The following is an 18420-nucleotide window of genomic DNA, read 5'->3' as shown; positions in this document are numbered from 1 at the left end:
GTGGAAATCGACAACATTCATACAAGGCTGCACGCTGTCGCTGCGCACTTTGTGAGAATATTGCTTATAACACTGCAGAATTTAATCAAACGGTCACGCAGTGACTGCTACTACACATATTACACTCAATGTAATTATCACTTGCACTGCAGTTTTTTTCTAGCTTGAGGGCAGACAAGGCTCCCTAATGTAAATACATCATAAAAGGACGACAATTATCGTTATTATCCTCCATTCGTTGCCGTTATCACCGATTTGGTCACTGCACTGCCATGTACGGGAAATAAAGAGAGACCAGCTCAAGTGTCCACACCACACCTTTCCATGTTTCGACTCACACTCTCACATGCCTTATGCACAACTAAGGGGCATGGCAAACACATGTATAACAGCTCAGCGTCATCGCCCGTCCGTTTGAATCCTTGGCATCATGCTACTTTGTGAGCCTATACCTTGAGTACGGTGGCTGTAGACCTGGCTATCTGAAATATTAAATGCAATCTGAAAAATATCCAATGTTCGGTGTGTTTCAAAACTGCTTGGGGTGTATCCATGATTTCATATGTAGCCAAAGCTCTAAACACATAAATAATAATAACAATATCAATGTTCCTTTGGATGAGTTTGTACTGTTGAGTGAAGATGCACAGAAGGGTCAAGGTAGCGTCGCTGGTGCCTCCGGCTTAGAGCCTCACCTGGTGCCTTCTTTATTGCCCTAGCTGGTGGGGTGATGGGGGACCACTGTGTCCCAGGGCGTCTCTTCTCCAACGGTAGTCTGGACGATGAGAGCCACGGCGCAGGTGTGTACTTAGCGCAGCTGCCTCATCCTAGCTCCCAGATTCTATCAAAAAGCACATTTAGAGACAATAAACTGTATTGAGTGCACCAAAGACAGTCTCTCAGCTATTTTTTCCTGACCCACCTGAACGATATGGCGATCAAGACCTCAGAAGGTGTTCACTCTTTGCAGAGCCTAAGGTAAAAGCATGACAGATATAAATCAGACATGCACAGTTTGTTCAGTACAGCATGGTTTTGCAAACACATTGTCACCAAAAAATTCTATACGTGACTTTCCATAGAGAATCGAAAGAGCGATAACCCAGTTTGCTGTTTTACGGATCCCTCACGTATGAAATCTGGGTATCCAACCATGCCTTATGAAAGCCACAGGTTCCACAGGTTTCTATCGTGTTAGACTACTCGTGTCATTAGCAAAAGTTACAGAAAATAAGATCACTTTGCATTTACAGGGAGGATTCACTAGCCGTTTTGTTCACTTTGCAGGTTACACCTGGTTTGCAGCCCTAGTTAACATTGATATGTTTCTATTGAAATTACAATATTAATTAATTAGCTGAGTGCTGCTCAGCCTAAGCTAAGCCTGCAAGCCTGTGCTCCCTAAGACATGGCTGGACATCCCGCTATTTGATACAGACCACAGATGAGAAGAATCAGGCCTATGGTTAACAAAATTAAATGTATCATCGTATACCATTTTACATTTACACTTACATTCATTGATTTAGCAGACGCTTTTCTCCAAAGCGACGTACATCTCAGCGAAAATACAAATTGCACATTACATTAAGAGAAAGAGACATAGCTGCAGACATGTGACTCTTAAGTAAACCTAGTTTGTTACTTTCCAATTGATGCACCGATTTTAAGTGTGGCAGGCAGGTAGTTTAGTTTTGGAAACTTATGAACCCAAGACTAAGGGCTTTAACCCTTAGGCACAAGGCTATTTTACTCATGAGCAAAGTACTTGAACCCAGTCATTCAAGTCATTCAGTCATTTAAACCAAACCATGCGAAGGCTTGAGCTCCAGCTGTGCTCCTTGTAAAGTTGTATTACAAATGAGGCTAAATGAGTGTTTGGGCTAAGCAAACTAACCAGTTAAACTATGTGCCGTTCAGGAAGTCCTCCGGTGTTCTTACGTTCTGGTGCGAGTCCGCAGTGCTTCTTCAATTTAAAACATCTCCCTGTATACAAGGTTCATTAATTGTGATAAGCGGGACCTTCCGAGTTTTGTCCTACAATGATCCAAGGTGAAATGTAAGGACAAGCAGAGGTGGGACTACTCAAGATATTCAAAGTAGTGCATAATTTGCTCTACCAGCAGACACCTGGGGATTGAGCTGACATCAAAGTTGGAAATATTTGAGGTAATGAGCACCAAGCGATGGCAGCATGGTAGTATTCCCCCAGTATCATTATAAGTAGGTTAGACTTAATGGTCAAACAACACAATGAAGAGGACACACACACACTTGCAAAAGAGTTCCATTGCAGGGAAATTTTTCTTGTACTCAGGAACCTACAGTCCATTGGGCCCAGTTCCATCCAAGGTAAAACATGTTACTGTTGGAGCAAAGTTACCAAAGCAAAAAGGGACAACTTCCCTGCGATGACCCAGTAGGTGGGTCTTCTATTTTTATCCAGGACCTTGGCAGAGAGGGTGCTTTTCTCGTTAACGCCAGGATTGATGTTTCAACATTATTGATACTCACCACAGCGGTGACACTAACCGATACAGGATTTACACTGTGGGAAGAACACACCCCTTCCCTTGTTATGTCTGCAGTTAAAAGGAGGTTTCTCATTTCTCCTCATAGAGAAGATTGGAGAAACCGGCTCATTCTAGCCCATCTGGTCGGAACAGTGGACAGTTCACAAGTGATCGTGTCCAATCCTCGTCCACACATTCAAACTCATAGAAGGACTTGTATTTGTTGTTATTGCAAGAGGAGTGTGACGAAGCTCAATGTCTGATTTTCTATGTATGTGCAGCTCGCCATCATCGGTTCTGCTGGCCCAGGGTGTCTATGCCCTGTTTCACATACAGTTTTCCCGAGGGTGCAATGGCCAAGCAAACTCAATCAATCGAAGAGTCAATACAGTGACTGATGGGTCCATCCATCCGGGTGAGAGATGGTGTGTGCTCTTCTGCGAGATCCGTGTCCACGCTGCACGGGGTGAGGTGTGGCAACGGGGAGCCATTTGGCTGCCGATCAGGCAGAACCAGAATCATGCAGCCCTGCCATTTCAGTCAAGGCTTCATGATGAACACCCGGCCAATAGCTGGCGAATGGAGGCCGCATTTACAGAGCTAAAATGGTTCAGTTCATCCACAAAAAAACTGCAAACTGTGTATTTATTGAGCTGACAAGGCGAAATTTGGCTCAGTTTAAATTGATGCGTTGTTACCATATTTATATAGCAAAAAAAAAAGATCAGATTAAAATTCTAATAAACCCTGGTGCATGATAAAAATTACACACTTATGCATATTAAATGTTTGGTTTCGTTGGTGCAAAAATTCCTCCTGCATTTCACATCACTTTTGCAAGATTTTCTTTTTAAATCAGCAGTTTTATATTCCCAAGAGAAGTAAAGGAAGGAAGGTGCACGAGCGTCTCAGACTTCGTTAAACTGCCTCCCGCATCGCTTTCGGCACCGTCCGAGCTCGTGATCGTGCAATGCATTCAGACTTTAAAAACACAAGCAGGTATTGTTTAAGGGGCCTCTGCAGATTTCTGTAGGACCTTTGTGAACCTTGTAAGAGCAACGTTTCTCAAACACGAGTTCAAGTGAGGGGTAGATCGCAGGCAAACGAGAGTCAGAGGTCAAATTCTTACATCTCCTCTAATATTTCAGTAATGCATACTCGGTGCCACTTGAACGGGCACACTTCTCCGTCCTTCATGGCTGAGCAAAGCAATTACGCAGAGGGACAGGGATCCTTGATCCAGAGTTACACATGAATATGCGCTCCCACCGTTCCCAGCGGAACGGGTCAGGCTGCTTTGATTGCACAGAGGAAGTGCAGCACATTGCAGTGTTCGGCGGGCACCGGCCGCCTGCGCGCAGGACCTTTTTCCTTTCGGTGCAAGTGCCATGTCCCATTTCCTATTACGAGGAGCTGCTTCAGATCTGGCTGCTCCTCCGAAACAAGTTTCCCATGTCGGAGAAGCAGCAGAAAGGACCTACGGCCTAAGGGTTAACATGCTCGCATGACATTACTGTAACACAAAATTAAAGCAGCGTGTCCCAAAGAGAGATACTTTGTTTCATATTTACATTTATTCATTTAGCAGACGCTTTTCTCCAAAGCGACGTACATCTCAGAGAATACAATTTGCGCATTACATTAGGAGAAAGACATAGTTGCAGACGTGTGATTCTATGTATGCACGCACACACACACACACACACACACACAGCTTTCATGTCCGAATTATTGCAAATTTAACAGCATGCACGTTCCGTTTGGGGACAGTGTGCAGTGTAGTGGTTACAGGTGTTGCCTTTAAACTCTGAGGTCATAGGTTCAAATCCTACCTCCTGCTGCAGTGTCCTTGATTAAGGTACTTACCCTGAATTGCTCCAGTAAAAATTACCCACGTGTACAAATGGGGAAATCCTGGTAAGTAGCTTAGCATTATGAGTTGCTTTGGAGAAAAGTGTCCGTTAAATGAAAAATTGCCTTTGCCTGAATTGAGTCACTCATATGATTTAAATTATTTTGCACTGGCTAAGATTTGCTGGCTAAGGTTTAACTTTAATTTTACCCTGCACATGCATCAAAACTCGAGAGGCTCATCCAAGATTTAATCACGTTCACACGAGAGCTGCGCTTTGGCTCATTGTGTCAGCACCAGTTGACTCCTTGCTTTAAGCTGTGGAATTTCAGTCGAATACTTCAAACAGCAACGGTGAACTTTTGTTTTCATTTTTTTCCCCCCTCCATTTTTTTTTTTTTTTTGCCCTTGGCAGTGTTCCATCCTGGAAGAAAAGGAGGGAGATGAAAAGGCAGAGCTCGTGCAGTCATGAGGGGGCTGCAGCAGCAGCGGGGGAGGAAGGAGCTGGGAACGAGCTGCCGGCTGGGTTTCAATGGGGCTAGTGGGAGGGGGTGCAAGGGGCGGGACTGGGTGGGGTGGGGCGGGGCAGGGTGGAGTGGGGCGGGGTAATGCTGAGTGGGGTGGGGCAGGGTGGAGTGGGGCGGGACAAAGGGCAAGTGGGATGGGCCAAAAAGATCAATATACTGCTAAAGGCGAACGGTGGGAGCAGAAAAGACCTCAAGTCTCTCCACACACAACTTTCAGTGGAGGCAAGAAATGAAAACAGGGAGCTGCTCTTTTAAATGATTTTTTCTTGGAAAATACACATTTACATATATATTTGCATGAGCCATAATGTTAAGGTGATTACCCCACTGTTGGAATGCCTTATATTTGTTGCTTTAAAGAACAATAGCTGCGCTTTTGGAAAAAAATACAAGCATTCTGGGAGATTTAGACATCTTTCAGTTTGCAGAAAATGAGTGCTGAATTATATTTAGCAAAATTGTGTGTTCATGTTTGTTTTTATGATTACATCAGTCAAGTGTTGTGGAAACCATTACGGCCACACATGAAGACCATAAAAGACAAAACAAAACACATCCTGTTGACCCAAACTATGTATCGAGCAGCTGAAATTAAGTCCTTGCAGTAATTGTGCATCCCTAGATCAGAGAAGCATTTTTTTTTCCTTCCTTGCAATTAAAGTCCAGGAATGCCTCCATGAGCGGGCTGTCACATCAATCACAGCCTTGTTTATTCACGCTCCTGATTATGTTTCCGTGGCGACTCTCCTCCTTGCCTGCAATAGGTCTAATGTTACGATTGCCCTCGCAGACTAAACAGCTTGGAGAAAATTGGCAATTGAACAAATGCTACGGATAAGAAATGGCTTTTATTGGAGACTGGCAACTTCTTTGTTATTAAATGCTCTGTTCTTTATTTAGGTCTGCGATAGTGCTTTAGAAATGACAAGACATATCTGTCATTTGCGTTTTACAACGCACTGTTTTTTTGTGTTTGTAGTACATACTATAGCTAAAGGCAGTGAAGGTTTCTTTTTTTTTTCTGACGATACGACTTTGAGGTTCTCGGTTTCATTGAGTTTACAAGGAATAACAGACTCTTTTTATCCAATCAGAACGAGGGCTTCGGGGCAAGAACACGTAATCCCATTGGCTGCCCCAAGGGGAGTTCAAACAGGCCACAGACTGGGGCTGAAATGGATGTCTCCCAATAGAATAATATGGCCCTGAATTTAGACCTAGTGTTCACCCCTTGACAGACTATCGTACATACTCCCACATAACAGCATCTGGGAAAAAAAAAAAAAAAAAAACAGATGACACAAATCTTCCAGTCTGAACAGTCAGAGGAAAAACAGGCAAGGGAAAAAACAGGGCTCGGTCTCCATATGCCTACATCTGTCTGAAAAGTCCTTGATGAAATATTCAGTTGTTTGCGTTACGGTGCACCCCCCCACCCCCCCCCCATGCATGAATGAAGTGTGGTTCGGGAAAGCAGATCTCTCGTCACGGCTCAGCGCCGCTCCTACACTCGACCTGCGATGAAGCCGCCTGGAGTCCCGACGCGCCAGCAATGGAGTCGAGAATTAAGCTCTAATCAAACCCCTGACAGATTGGGCAGCACTGCTTGACTCAGCATTCCATGTGCCCTGGCGATCCGTTGACCCTAAGGACCGCTGCGAAGAAATTGAGAAATGCTCGTTTTAATGTCTATTCAATATATACAACGTCTAAGTCGAGATGGGCTGAGCAATCAACTATCAATCCATTAGAGGGAGATGTTTTTCAGGAGTGACGTGTCGCTGAGCCGCTGCCTTTCCTGGCCGCAATTCAAGGTTAACCTTTTACAGGCAGCTGATTGTTGCTAGAAGGTTAAACAACACATTAACATGCATTAAAATATTAAATTATGGTTCCATTTGCTATATGAATGAAAACAACGGCATAAAAAAGGCTTTTAAAATTATGAAGGCAATTGACGAAATGGAGGCAAGCCGAGAAGATGTGTTAAAAATGGGAAGATGTGGGAGAGACTAGAAGGAAGAGAAGACGGCAAGGTCAGCGTAGGGGGAGCAGAGGATGTCACCGGCAGACCAGGATCTCACCCATCCAACGGGGATGCGAGTCGTGTTATCGAGAAAGCCAGGCTCCGTGACAGTCCTTCCCTTTTGATGAGTTACTCCAAAGCCTCTGCGCATTATTAAAATGTCTTTTTGGCACTCTGCTCATATAAAAACCATCTCTATTACAAACAGTGTAAAACTGGGCGCAAAGGACTGTGCAGTCAATTTATAAAGTCTCTGCAGCTTTGCAGAAAAAAAAAAGAAACGCTTGGTAATATGGTGGCCAGATGACTCATAGTGTGAAGAGACTAGAATGTGGCAGAGCAGGAGTTCAGCTGGTGAAATCAACTTACGCCAGAGTGAAACGCGCGCGTACACAAGTCTGAGTTCACATATACACGCTCCGCCACGGTGTACACACTGCGTCATTTGTGCACACATAAAACCGTAATTAATTTGACTGTGTGTGCTCTAACACTTAAGGCATCTGCAGGGCTATATAATTTTAGCGTGCAGAATTCATGCGGTTATGGCGATGACGCTAAGAAGTCCAGCCGTGCAGACGGTTTAGCAAGGTCAGTGCAATGCACACATTTAGCTGTGTATTCCACATGAAATGGCTCGTATTACTTCCGTATTGAAGAACTTCCAAATCTGTGCTCTCCGTCTTCTTGGCTGTGTGCCCAGTCCTGACCTCACTTGTCTTTTACCAATGATTGACAGCTGTCTTATTACTAATGGCCCCGCCTCCCAGCACCCAATTAACACAGTCGCTAGGCGTTTGCGTCGCAAATGGGTTCTTGGAGCAGAAAGTGAGCGGAATGGGAGCGGAAAGGGAGCTGAAAGGGAAGTCAGGCCCCCCCCTTCTACTCTGAAGCCTAGCGAAAAGGCTCCCCGGCCCCCCGGCTGCAGGCCATGTGACCACGGCGCAGAGGCAGACCTGGGCAGCGGGACATTGCCAAGCGAGGCGAGGAACGTGGCGGCCGGGGGAGCGAGGGCCAGACCTGTCAGACCACATCTCACTCAGAGCCCCTCGGAGAGCAGGTAAGGGGAGCTAAATGTCAGAGGACACTGCTGGAAAGCAGCGTGCCGCCCCCCCCCAAGCACTTCCTGGTGCCAAGGCAGCGGGCATCTCGAGTCGCCGGTGAGCTGAGGTTATGTGCCATAGCAAGTTCCTTATAGAGGCTTTCATTTCCAAACGAGGCAGGAGGGTCCGAGAGGTAGGAGGGTAACATAAGTCATTACAAACGGCAGCACGTCCACTGGCACAGAACACATGTAGGTAAAAAGGTGGGACAGATACCACAATCTTTCCTACGCACAGCAGCGACCGTTCTGCCAAAAAAATGGCGCTGAAACACGTGAACTGAAACAATTAGAAACCAGCCACTTTTATGATATATATCAGCGCCACTGAATGCGCTGTTCTGGTCTTTTCCATCCAGTCCTCAGTCAACATCAAAATAAACACATTTTAGTTCTGGAGAATGAATGAATGAAGTGATAGGACGATTAGCTGTTTACAGCTAACCTCTGAATGAAAGGGTCTCGCGACACAGTGGAGTGGATACCGCGGTGTGTCCTCTACCCTTCAGAATATGGGTTTATTGGATCAGATGAAGCGCTTTCATGCGCTCTTAAGTACCTGAGAACCATGTCAATGAGTACTGGACACGTAATCAGACCAAACATACAGTATGTCTTTCATTATGAATTATACATTTTGGAAATTCGGATGAGTTTTATCATTTCCGCGCTCCAGTTTGCCCTTGCTAAATATACGACCCTTCGCTATAAACGGAGGGCTTCGTGGGAGGACCTGGGGAGAAATCAGAGGAGCGGAAGCAGGCAGGTTTCCGGCCAGCGAAGCGGTGCGCGTTCAGCCGGCCGTGCCAGTAGCGTCGGGGCCGCCGGCTGCCTGTCCTTCCATCAGAGCCAACAGGAGCCATTTCCACAGCACCACACTCCGGGCCTTCATTTCTATTCAGACTAAAACATGTGAGTGATGCAGGAATCTGGAGCCCAGTAGCTGTTGTGAGCATTTTTCTCGGGTAATTTGCATTAATAAAGAGGCTGTTCCTTGTCGGAGTGCGTTTTATCCGCCTTAAAATCCCTGGGCGATCCCGCTCGGAAGAGCGCTGGGAGAATCCGACTGTCAGAGACGACAAGACAAATGAATCCCGGTGTCAGCGGCGTGTGGCTCAACGATGACAGATTGAGAAGACCTGTCCCTATGTCGACAGGCATGCTTCATTTTCAAATTAATAAATCTGAATAAAATATTTTTCCCTTCATTATGAGTAGTGCTTGCTTGACAGCCCTGCTGACGGTGGGCTGGATGGTGGGCGGCCGGGGGGGGGGGGGGGGGGGGGGGGGGGATCAGGTGGGGAGGGGTGTGCTGGTGAGAACAGCTTGCTCCAATTCCACCTGGGCCTTGGGTATGCAACACACTTGTGTAAGTGTGCAGTTCTCTTTTTCGCTCTTTTTTTTCTCCTCTCCCATCACCTGCTGAAGCCACCTGCACACGGCCATCCAACACACCGGGGACCGAGAGGGAGGCTTCCAGCAGCAAGCTTTGCGGGCGATGCCACGCAACACTGCCCGTGCTCCCCGATGTTTCTCCTAGAACCGCACTCAGACTTTGACGGGAATCTAACTCTGACCCCCCTACATTTTTCGTCATTAACAGAGTGACGACTGACCTGATGAAGGAGTGAGAGATCGTCAAGAGGACACCAGTCGAAAAGCTCAAGGACTCCATCCGCAGTGGGGGCTCCGCACCAAGGGCAGCATGGTCGTTTTTGCCCGCACTTTCGTTTCCAATCCACAGAAAGACATGTACAACCGGCTTCCTAACTCTTTTGATTTGCCAGGCTTTCCAGACCCTCACAATACTCCTATTCCACATTCACAATACAGAAATTAGAATGAACATTCGCAAAGTCCATAATTTTTCTGAACAATCAAACAGGGTGGTCAGTAGGAATGCAATCCTGAACAGATAACCTTTAATTATACGGTATAATTCAATCACTGTTTAATCCCCATGTAAGTATTAAAATGGTTTACAGCACACAAGGCTATTGTTGCACTTTTTAATTCTTTGCTGCTATCAGAAACAGAGTCATAGGTTTTGACTTCTCATTTGTTCTTGCAGCTGATGCTTTTCTCCAGAGTGACTCACAACACTTAGTTATTTGAAATTATTTACTTGTTTATACTGCTGGGTAATTCAGGGTAAGTACTTTGCTCAAGGGTACTACAGCAAGAGGTGAAATTTAAGCAGCTTTTACCACTACACCATATGCTGTCCCTCCCCGCCTTTCATATCACTTTAATATTGTGCGAAAAACCATAAAGATGGCTGTGGTACCTTCATGATTTTTAAGTGAACAAATGAAAAAGAGGACTGCGTTTCACTGTGCTCATTGTTAAAGAGATATTTTAAGAGTCTAAGCTGCTCTAAATGTGTCTTAATTTTTATTAGCATATTACATGAGCAGGGTTTTCTTTATTAAAGGCCCACTCAAACTGTAAAGAGCATCTCCCTGGAGAATGCTGCCTAAAGTTTAACAAAACCTTTTTTATGTCTAGTAAAACCCCATTTAAGGAGTGTATTGCTCCAGTGCCAGGAGCGCACAGTGCTCCCATGAAGAATGGGAGCTCACACCGCACACGTGGCCCTGTAAGAAGATGATAATGTATGTGAACATCTGGTGCGGATCAGGTGCCAGGAGGCAGGACAAAGCCGAATGTCTCGGAATGGATGAGCAGGAGTCCCCAGTGAAAAGGCGCGCATGGACACTCACCTGGCCACGAGATGGGGGCTGAGGGAGGGGGGTGGGGGAGTTGGTGGGCTGGCAGGGACACGAGAGGGACAGGATCAGCACAAGAGCTGGTAAACAACCCGCCCCCCAATGACTATCAGCGCGCACACATACACACTCATTGTTTAGACCCTCGTTAAAAATCCATGTCAATGAACCTGATTATACAGGAGTGTCATCAATATTAGCCAATGGAGAATGGATTGAAAGACCAAAATCTATTTAGATTTTAATTAGGAGAAGGGTTGTGAAAGAAAGAAAGAAAGAAAGAAAGAAAGAAAGAAAGAAAAAAATTTTATTCAGTATGTGTCCCTCAAAGACAGGGGAACCACGTAAGGCTGCGAGGGGCATCAACATCCATTTGGACCAAGGCTTCGTTTTGTCTGATACAACATGAATGACATTCAAGATACACAGGACAAGATATCACACCCCATGTGTCTATTACAATGACTATACACAAGGACCTAGTCCAACCGACTTCGCCATGAAGCCACAGAGAAATTTTCCGTTCAACATTGCGAAAGCTAATAAGCCTAAACTGATCTATCCCAACAGCTTCCTTCTCCTTAGGAATAAAAATGGATGAATATCCCTCACTCGCTCACTCGCTCACTCACTCGGTACGGATAGCTGCTTGTCCTAATTCAGGGTCTCGGTGGTTTGGATCCTACCCGGAAGCATATGGTGCCAGGCTAGGCAAGGTACACCCCAGATGGGACGCCGGTCCATCGCGGGATAGAATGGATGAATATGAAACAGCACAATGAATGTGGCCTCACAGTACTTCTGCTTTGGTGTCAGAACCACCCAGGTCCTAAGGCAAGCTGCGCCCCACAAAGCATCAGGCTATGAATATACAAAACACTCTGACGCACACTAATACGACACTGACAGCCATCCGCCGGTCAGATGCACAGCTTAAAAGGGACAGGAAGTGCTGTGATTAAATAACTGTGTAAGTCTTGAGGGGAACACAGAAAACATCCTTCTAATGGGGTACTTTGCCGTGTAATCGAGAGTTTTGCTCGAAAAGCATTCATGAATACCTGTGTACGTGAGTTAGGACCATTGTCCTCGATCAGAAATCTTCACTGATTACTGATCGAGTGCATCTGGGAACACATTTAGAGGATTTATGACATTTAAAGTACCAGTCAAAAGTTTGAGCACATCTACGCAACCTGGGTGACACGTTATGGGAGGAATTGGAGAGCAGAGCAAGAGCAAAGCAACCTACAAGTACCCTGCATCTCTGGGAATTGCAGCAGAAGAGCTGGAAGACATGTGGGCTCAGTTCCTGATCAAACTTCAGCAAGTGGATTCAAACTTTTGATGCAGTGCTTTAATTTACTTAAATAAAATACCAAGAAACCCCACAGAGGACGATTCGCAGTCTAAGGCATGAATTAACACAACATTTATTTAGTGACATAAAACCATTAAAGGCAAAATCACAAGGAATTTCAAAAGACTTGCTGGAAACATGTTAGGTCTACTTTCACGATAGCTCCTTCCTCACTCATTTCATTCTCGTTGCTCTCAGATATATATACTGAGGGATTTAGAGATTTTACCAATTAATTAACACCACTTAACAAATGCAAAACAATCCCCTCAGTCGGTCGCACATTACATTAGGTGATACTCCTGTGCTGACGGGACCTAAATATTTGAACGTGGAACATGTTTTTTTGGAGGGGAGGGTGACAAGACCTGTCAGAGGAATCTCCGCGATGAACACTTTGCTGACAGGGAGACAGGCCCCGTCCCAATGGGAAGGCACGGCTGCGTCAGCAAATATCACTTAATAATACAACACAGGTAAATGCCACCGGAACACGGGGCGGCACCCGTTCTTCGAACAGAACTCCCGATTAGATTCTGCGCTGCTTCATCACACCTCTCCAAACTAATCAGAGAGGAATCCGAATGACGTGAACTGAAGTTCATGAATAGCTGGGGAGCGGCTGTGGTGTAAACTCGTGTTTAACTTGTGTTTTTGCCATTCGTTGATGAGGTGTAACTCACGCCGTCACAGCTCGGCCCCTGGAAAGTTATGAATGCACACATTTTAAAGTGTACATACACGGAGTGTGTGATCTTGATGGAATTTTAGTGCACCAAGGAAAAAATAACTCCCTTTGGTCCGGCGGGAGCACGGTGTGCGTAGGGAGGCGGTGGGTCGGGGGGGAGGGTGTTGAAAAATGAAGGGGCAGACGATGAAGAGAGGAGTGGGAGAAATGTCACCCCTTCCCCCCCATTGCTGCCCCTCATCACTGCCCCTAATGGGTTATGGCAACTAATGTAGACCAGACGTCACAATATCTCATGTCAGGTCAGGGGCGGAGTGGGGGGCTTTCAGCACTCAGGAAGGGTGCACACGGAGACGCGGCTGCCAGCCCATCAAACATTGATGAAACGTCAGGGGCCTGAGAAACCATGCTTCAAAACGGTGAACGGGGGAAAAAAAGGCATCCGTGCACTTTTCCACGGGGAATGTCCTTGCAAACATTAAGCTGGGTTAAGGTCATTAACGTCGCAGAGGCCCTCTTCCTGAGAGGACCCAAATGAAATAACTCATTAAGACAATATAGGGTTGCAGGTTCAGCGGGCAATTTATGGATTCAAATGCAGCTCAACGTTAGCTCTTTGTGCCCACAGACTATTGATCGTCCCCCGGTATTCATGGCAGACACAGAGGACAGATCATTGCTTTACCTGTGCTGCCAAAGCTAAATTGGTTTAGCTACAGAGTAATGAGCATCAGTCAAACACTGAGGGATCAGCCATCTTTCGGTATCCGTGTCCAATCAGGAGTCCAATATGTGAGGATGTATAAGGCGTACAAGTGGTACAAATAGGGCTGCAATCACCTTGCCTTCCACATGGCGCCCTTGGCATCTCCGTGACGGGCACTGTCGGTACGAGGGGGTGGTTCTCTGGTCGAGAAACGGTTAAAGCCATAAAGACGTTCCTCAGCCCTGACCCCTCGCGCTCCAAGGTATCCCCCCGTGCAGAATTCGCATTCAACTCCAAACTGACAAAGTGTTTTTAATCTTTTCTTTCCTTCTCTCCTGGAGATTGGGAAACAAAAATCAATACTTGCTGGCAGGCGATCTAGCAGGCGGTGAATTACAGGGCCGCGGCTGTGGCCACGCCGCGCTTGGCAGCCTTGAGCAGGGGACCTTGGGAGCGCCATTTGAGACGGGGAGGTCACGGGTTCAGCCCAGGACCACAGTCCGAGGAGCTGGGGATTTACTGCCAGCGTGCAGTAATGAAAAATAACTTCCGTGCCGAGAAAGAGAGAGGGCGATAGATAGGTTTTGGGCTGGGGGGGTGGCGCATGTCGCTTCCGTTCCCGTTCTCCATCTCACCCTCTTCGGTTCTCCTTGGACCCCTGGCACACGGTGGGCGATACATCAGCGGGAGGGGCTGGCAGCCGCGCCCGCGCCGCAGGTCCGAGGGGAGAGCGCATTGGCACCCGGTACCGCCATTATCTGTTAATCAGGCTACCGAGGCACACTGCGGTCCAAGGCATGGCGGCCGCTGCCCGAGCCATAATAATCACTTTTAAATGATTCCACCTGCTTGGCTAGCGAGTCCTTTTTCTGTTTTCTGTTATAAGGTTTGGTCTTTGGTGGAAGAGAAGCACACCTGCAGTATTTCCAAGTGGATTCTCAGAAACGTTTCGCTCTTCGGAAAGCCCCGCCGATGGCTCGTGATGGAGAAGCAGAATACTTCCTGCAGACCGGATAAACTCTACCTCAGCCTTCCGTGAAGAGCGGTCTGCTTAGCAGCCTTTTTGGGGAGCGCACAAGAGGCCTGTCGCTCTGGACCTCTGAACTGGTGCCCTAAGGAATGTGCACTACTGATTATGAATTATGGTGAGTCTGACGGAAGACCCACAGACACACGAACCCACCGTGGGATTAAAGGGCAGGGCCCAGCGTAGCAAACCACCCGAAAGGTGGGTTCATATTCGGCAGCTGGTCCCATACATCACATCAATGCAATCCAGCGTAAGAAAGCGGATAAATTAGATGCGAACCAAATTTTATTAGCCAACGCGGACATAGGTACACACCATCTATATGACAATGGCTTCCTCTTAAAGACAAATCCTAGTTCACGGAGTTCATAGGCTAGAAACTGTTGTAGAACCTGGGGACTGCGCGGAAGAGATCGTATCTCACAGCATTGTATCGTGCTCCGCGATAACGTTAGCTAATAAGCAAAACTCGATTAGATCGGTAGCTTATTTTCTGAGAGCATAAGCGAAAAATCTCAGATGCCACAGGCCACAATTTTAGTCGCAGGCTAAAATGTCTCCAGCAACAAAGGCGCTGTGATGTTTGTGCCAACCGTGAAATTTAGATAGGCATCCTCATCCTTATCTCTCAACAAGTCGGGAATGTTTACGCCACAGCGAAAGAAAAATTTCGGACCCAAAATTTTACCACGGCCCAGCAGAGAACTGTCTCTCTTTTGCCCCTCAGCAGGAACACCAAATGATTAGTTTGTGTTTGAGATGCAAAACGTGACGGCAACCAGCGATCAATATTCATGCGGTCACCTGTCAATACTGGGTTTCTTTATGTAATTAGCCGATGTGCACCAGCAATCGTGGGCAACAAACGGTGACTGGAATAAAATCACTCAGATTAAAGCTGCCAGGAAAAGCCGCAGTGGCCTTTATTCCAATTCAAATGACCGTGAAAGACCCCTGTGACCATTAACAGGTCTGGGCACGCTAGATGCATACTCACATAGTGCGTGGATTCTCGCAGGCAAACAGGAAACTGGGAGGTTGGAAGGTCAGAAGAATCGTTAGAACACAACACCAGACCCTGCAGTGTTGTGCTGCTTTTTTAATAAAAAATTCAAACTAAATCGGGAGCAAAGGCCTGCAATCACTGCTCATCGCTGACAAAAATTCCATCATCGGTATAAGCGAAGAAACTTACAAAAACTCTCATAGGTCGTAAGGAACAGACTCGCAAATACGATTCATTCAATATCGATAACGGTTTGCCCTAACGCAGGGTTACGGTGCTTCGAAGTTGATCTTGGAAGCATAGAGACGCATGTGTTAAGAAACCCACAGGAATACGGAGAGAACGAACAATCCACAAGCAGGCAGAGATGGATTTAAACCAACGTCCAACTTGGAGGCAAGGTACTGCGAGGCACCAGCGCTGCACCAACATGCCACCACGTTCTGTCTCGTCCAAAAATCCCAATCGGTTTTAATTAGAAAATTTCAATGGAGCACATTTCTGTATTACCTTCTGTTTAAAACTGGAGAAAACAGGATCTTACTGTTGAGAAAGTGTTAATTGCAACAATTTACTCATTGGCTTAGGCAAATACATGGTAATGAACTGTAACATCTAATGCTCAGAGCACTTCAGTATTTTTCTAGTACACATGAGCAGAACTTTATTGGCAATTCATCAATAAGCGGCAAATCTGTGGGATCCGGATCTGAATCACCGAATCGCTTCTCCCCTAGAAACGTCCCTCATTTAGGTAAACAAGCATTCGCCCGTGATGTGAGATTGTTTCAGGATGCCGTCTCGCAATGTCAGATTACTCAATTATCAAAACTCTCGACAGCTGGCTGCCAAACAATTAGGACTGTGACGATGATAATGATGATGATGATGAACTGAATCCATAATCGTTTTTTAAATAAGCGGGAAAATTTGCACCAGAACATGGGCTCACACATCAGCGCGGTTATGGGCGCCCCCCGTTTCCCTCTACGGCGACAACGCGTATAAATGAGCGCTCTCGATTTTTCCATTTCGGAGGCGTTTATCCGTGAACCGCACGCACTAAAAAGTTGCTCGAGATTTTTTGAATTTGTCCCGGATAAAAACAAGGTACTACAGGGAAGTATTTCTCAGAAATTTTAGGACTGCACGTGTGAATATGGCTGGCGATTAAAAATAGACCAACAGACAACCGCCGTTTCGCACTGCAGGACACACACCCACACTACGCACAGGGCTGATATTAATGACTAAGGTTTTGCAAATGAAGTCCGCAACTTCAAAGCAGTGTTTTTTAAAGTGCGTAAAATAGAAATTGCTCCGTTAAATTTCCGTTTTCATGTCATTTTGTGCGCTTTTATCCTTCGAAATTCGGCGATGATTGCTTTGTCGCGCTTTACGCTGCAAATAACAAGTGTTCCTGAAAGTTCTTGTGCAGGGCATACAAAAGACACTTCTAAGACAGGCTCAATAAAAGCAATTCTGAGCGGTCAATATAATAATTGTGCACCCTTGAAGAATCCAATAGGTGTTATGGACAAACATCCCTGCTCATTTAACATGGTTACTTGCAGGTGACTCCGAAGACCTTGTCCGGTTCTATCAGGTAGCCCGAAACAAGAAAGAAAATCGGGTCGACGGAGGAGCATTCTGCGATACATTCCATGCATATTTCATCAACCAAGAAACAGGAAGCCATCCATTATCGAAGCGCTATAGAGGCGGACACTGATGAAACAGAAATGAGGAATAGGAAAACAGATAGAAAAACAGATACACTGGAAGGGATTTAGAAGGGATTTACGAGCGATCGACTCTTCCGCTTCTTCCACCTTTGGGCTGCCGTGAAGTCAAATGAAAATATTCCATTCCGCCCCGGGGCACGAGCGTCACGTTCCTCGGACGGTGAAGGTGAAGCCTGGCGCCCGCCAGCCTATTACAGAACCAGGAGATGTGGTGGAATTCTTTGTGACCTCTAATTTCATCCACAAAGGCCTAATTGAAACTTTCTCGCAATGTTTTGCCGCTTGATTTGACACTGGCTTTTCCCATTGTCACAAAATCAATGCGGCTGCCCGTCTGAGTCCTAACTGGAAGGCCTCCTTCGCGAACGCGGCGGCCACGGAAGATCAATGGGGTTAAGCGATCTGTTTATAATGCTGGTGGGGGCGTGTTGGTGGTTGAGCAAAGTCGGAACAAGCTCCACCTTCTCGCCGCTCTCTGACGCGTCTTCCTGTAACACGAGCGGGTAGGTTAGTGGTAAAGGCCAGAGAGCTGCAAGCAGAAGACTGCTGGTTCTGATCCCATCAGTGGTCCCGAGTAATTCGTTTTGGACAGCAGCATCAGTTGCCCTGTGACAGTATGGTCCCACAGGATAGTGGAACAGAGGTGGTTTCAAGGGGCAGTTTCGCACCTTGACTGGCAGACAAGATTTCAGATCATCCATTAACTGGAGGCCTGCAGTGCATGGTCCATTGAAGGGAAGGGGCATTAAAAAGACAACATGAACCACAGAAGCGCGTGTGTGTGTCTTCTGCTGACATCACACATCACTAGCGATGCCACACACAGAAGCAGCCAGAGATGAAATGTCATCCATCCACTTCGCTGAAGTGAGAGCCATGCAATAATGTTCCCGATAAGCCACACAAACACATGTTGTATGTTATATTTTAGAATGTTTCGAAAGAGAATTATCCCTTTCCTGCACACGTTAAATATCCTATTGGTGTTGACATAGGTGTTGGTTGACTCACGGAAATAAATATAATAAGAGTAAAAGGTAAATGAGCATGACATAAAGCGGTTATGAAAAGGGCAAGCTGGGGGATGGACTGGGGCTGTGGGGTGAGAGCCGAGGATGTGAATTAGCCGTGGGGGG

At 46.3% G+C, this 18420-nt stretch overlaps 1 long non-coding RNA gene across 1 annotated transcript in view; it reads right to left on the bottom strand.

The window, feature by feature from the left end:
- Positions 1–702: 702 nt before the first annotated feature.
- LOC108923787 (uncharacterized) overlaps positions 703–18420 on the bottom strand; it is a 37779-nt gene continuing 20061 nt past the window's right edge. The window contains exons 2-3 of the long non-coding RNA XR_001965247.1: positions 923–973; positions 703–841 (exon numbers count right to left, since the gene is read on the bottom strand). This is a non-coding gene — a long non-coding RNA (uncharacterized LOC108923787). The remainder of the gene's footprint in view (positions 842–922; positions 974–18420) is intronic.

Source organism: Scleropages formosus, chromosome 3, assembly GCF_900964775.1.
Source record: "Scleropages formosus chromosome 3, fSclFor1.1, whole genome shotgun sequence".
Lineage (NCBI taxonomy): Eukaryota > Metazoa > Chordata > Actinopteri > Osteoglossiformes > Osteoglossidae > Scleropages > Scleropages formosus.
This window is presented reverse-complemented; position numbering and strand designations above follow the sequence as displayed.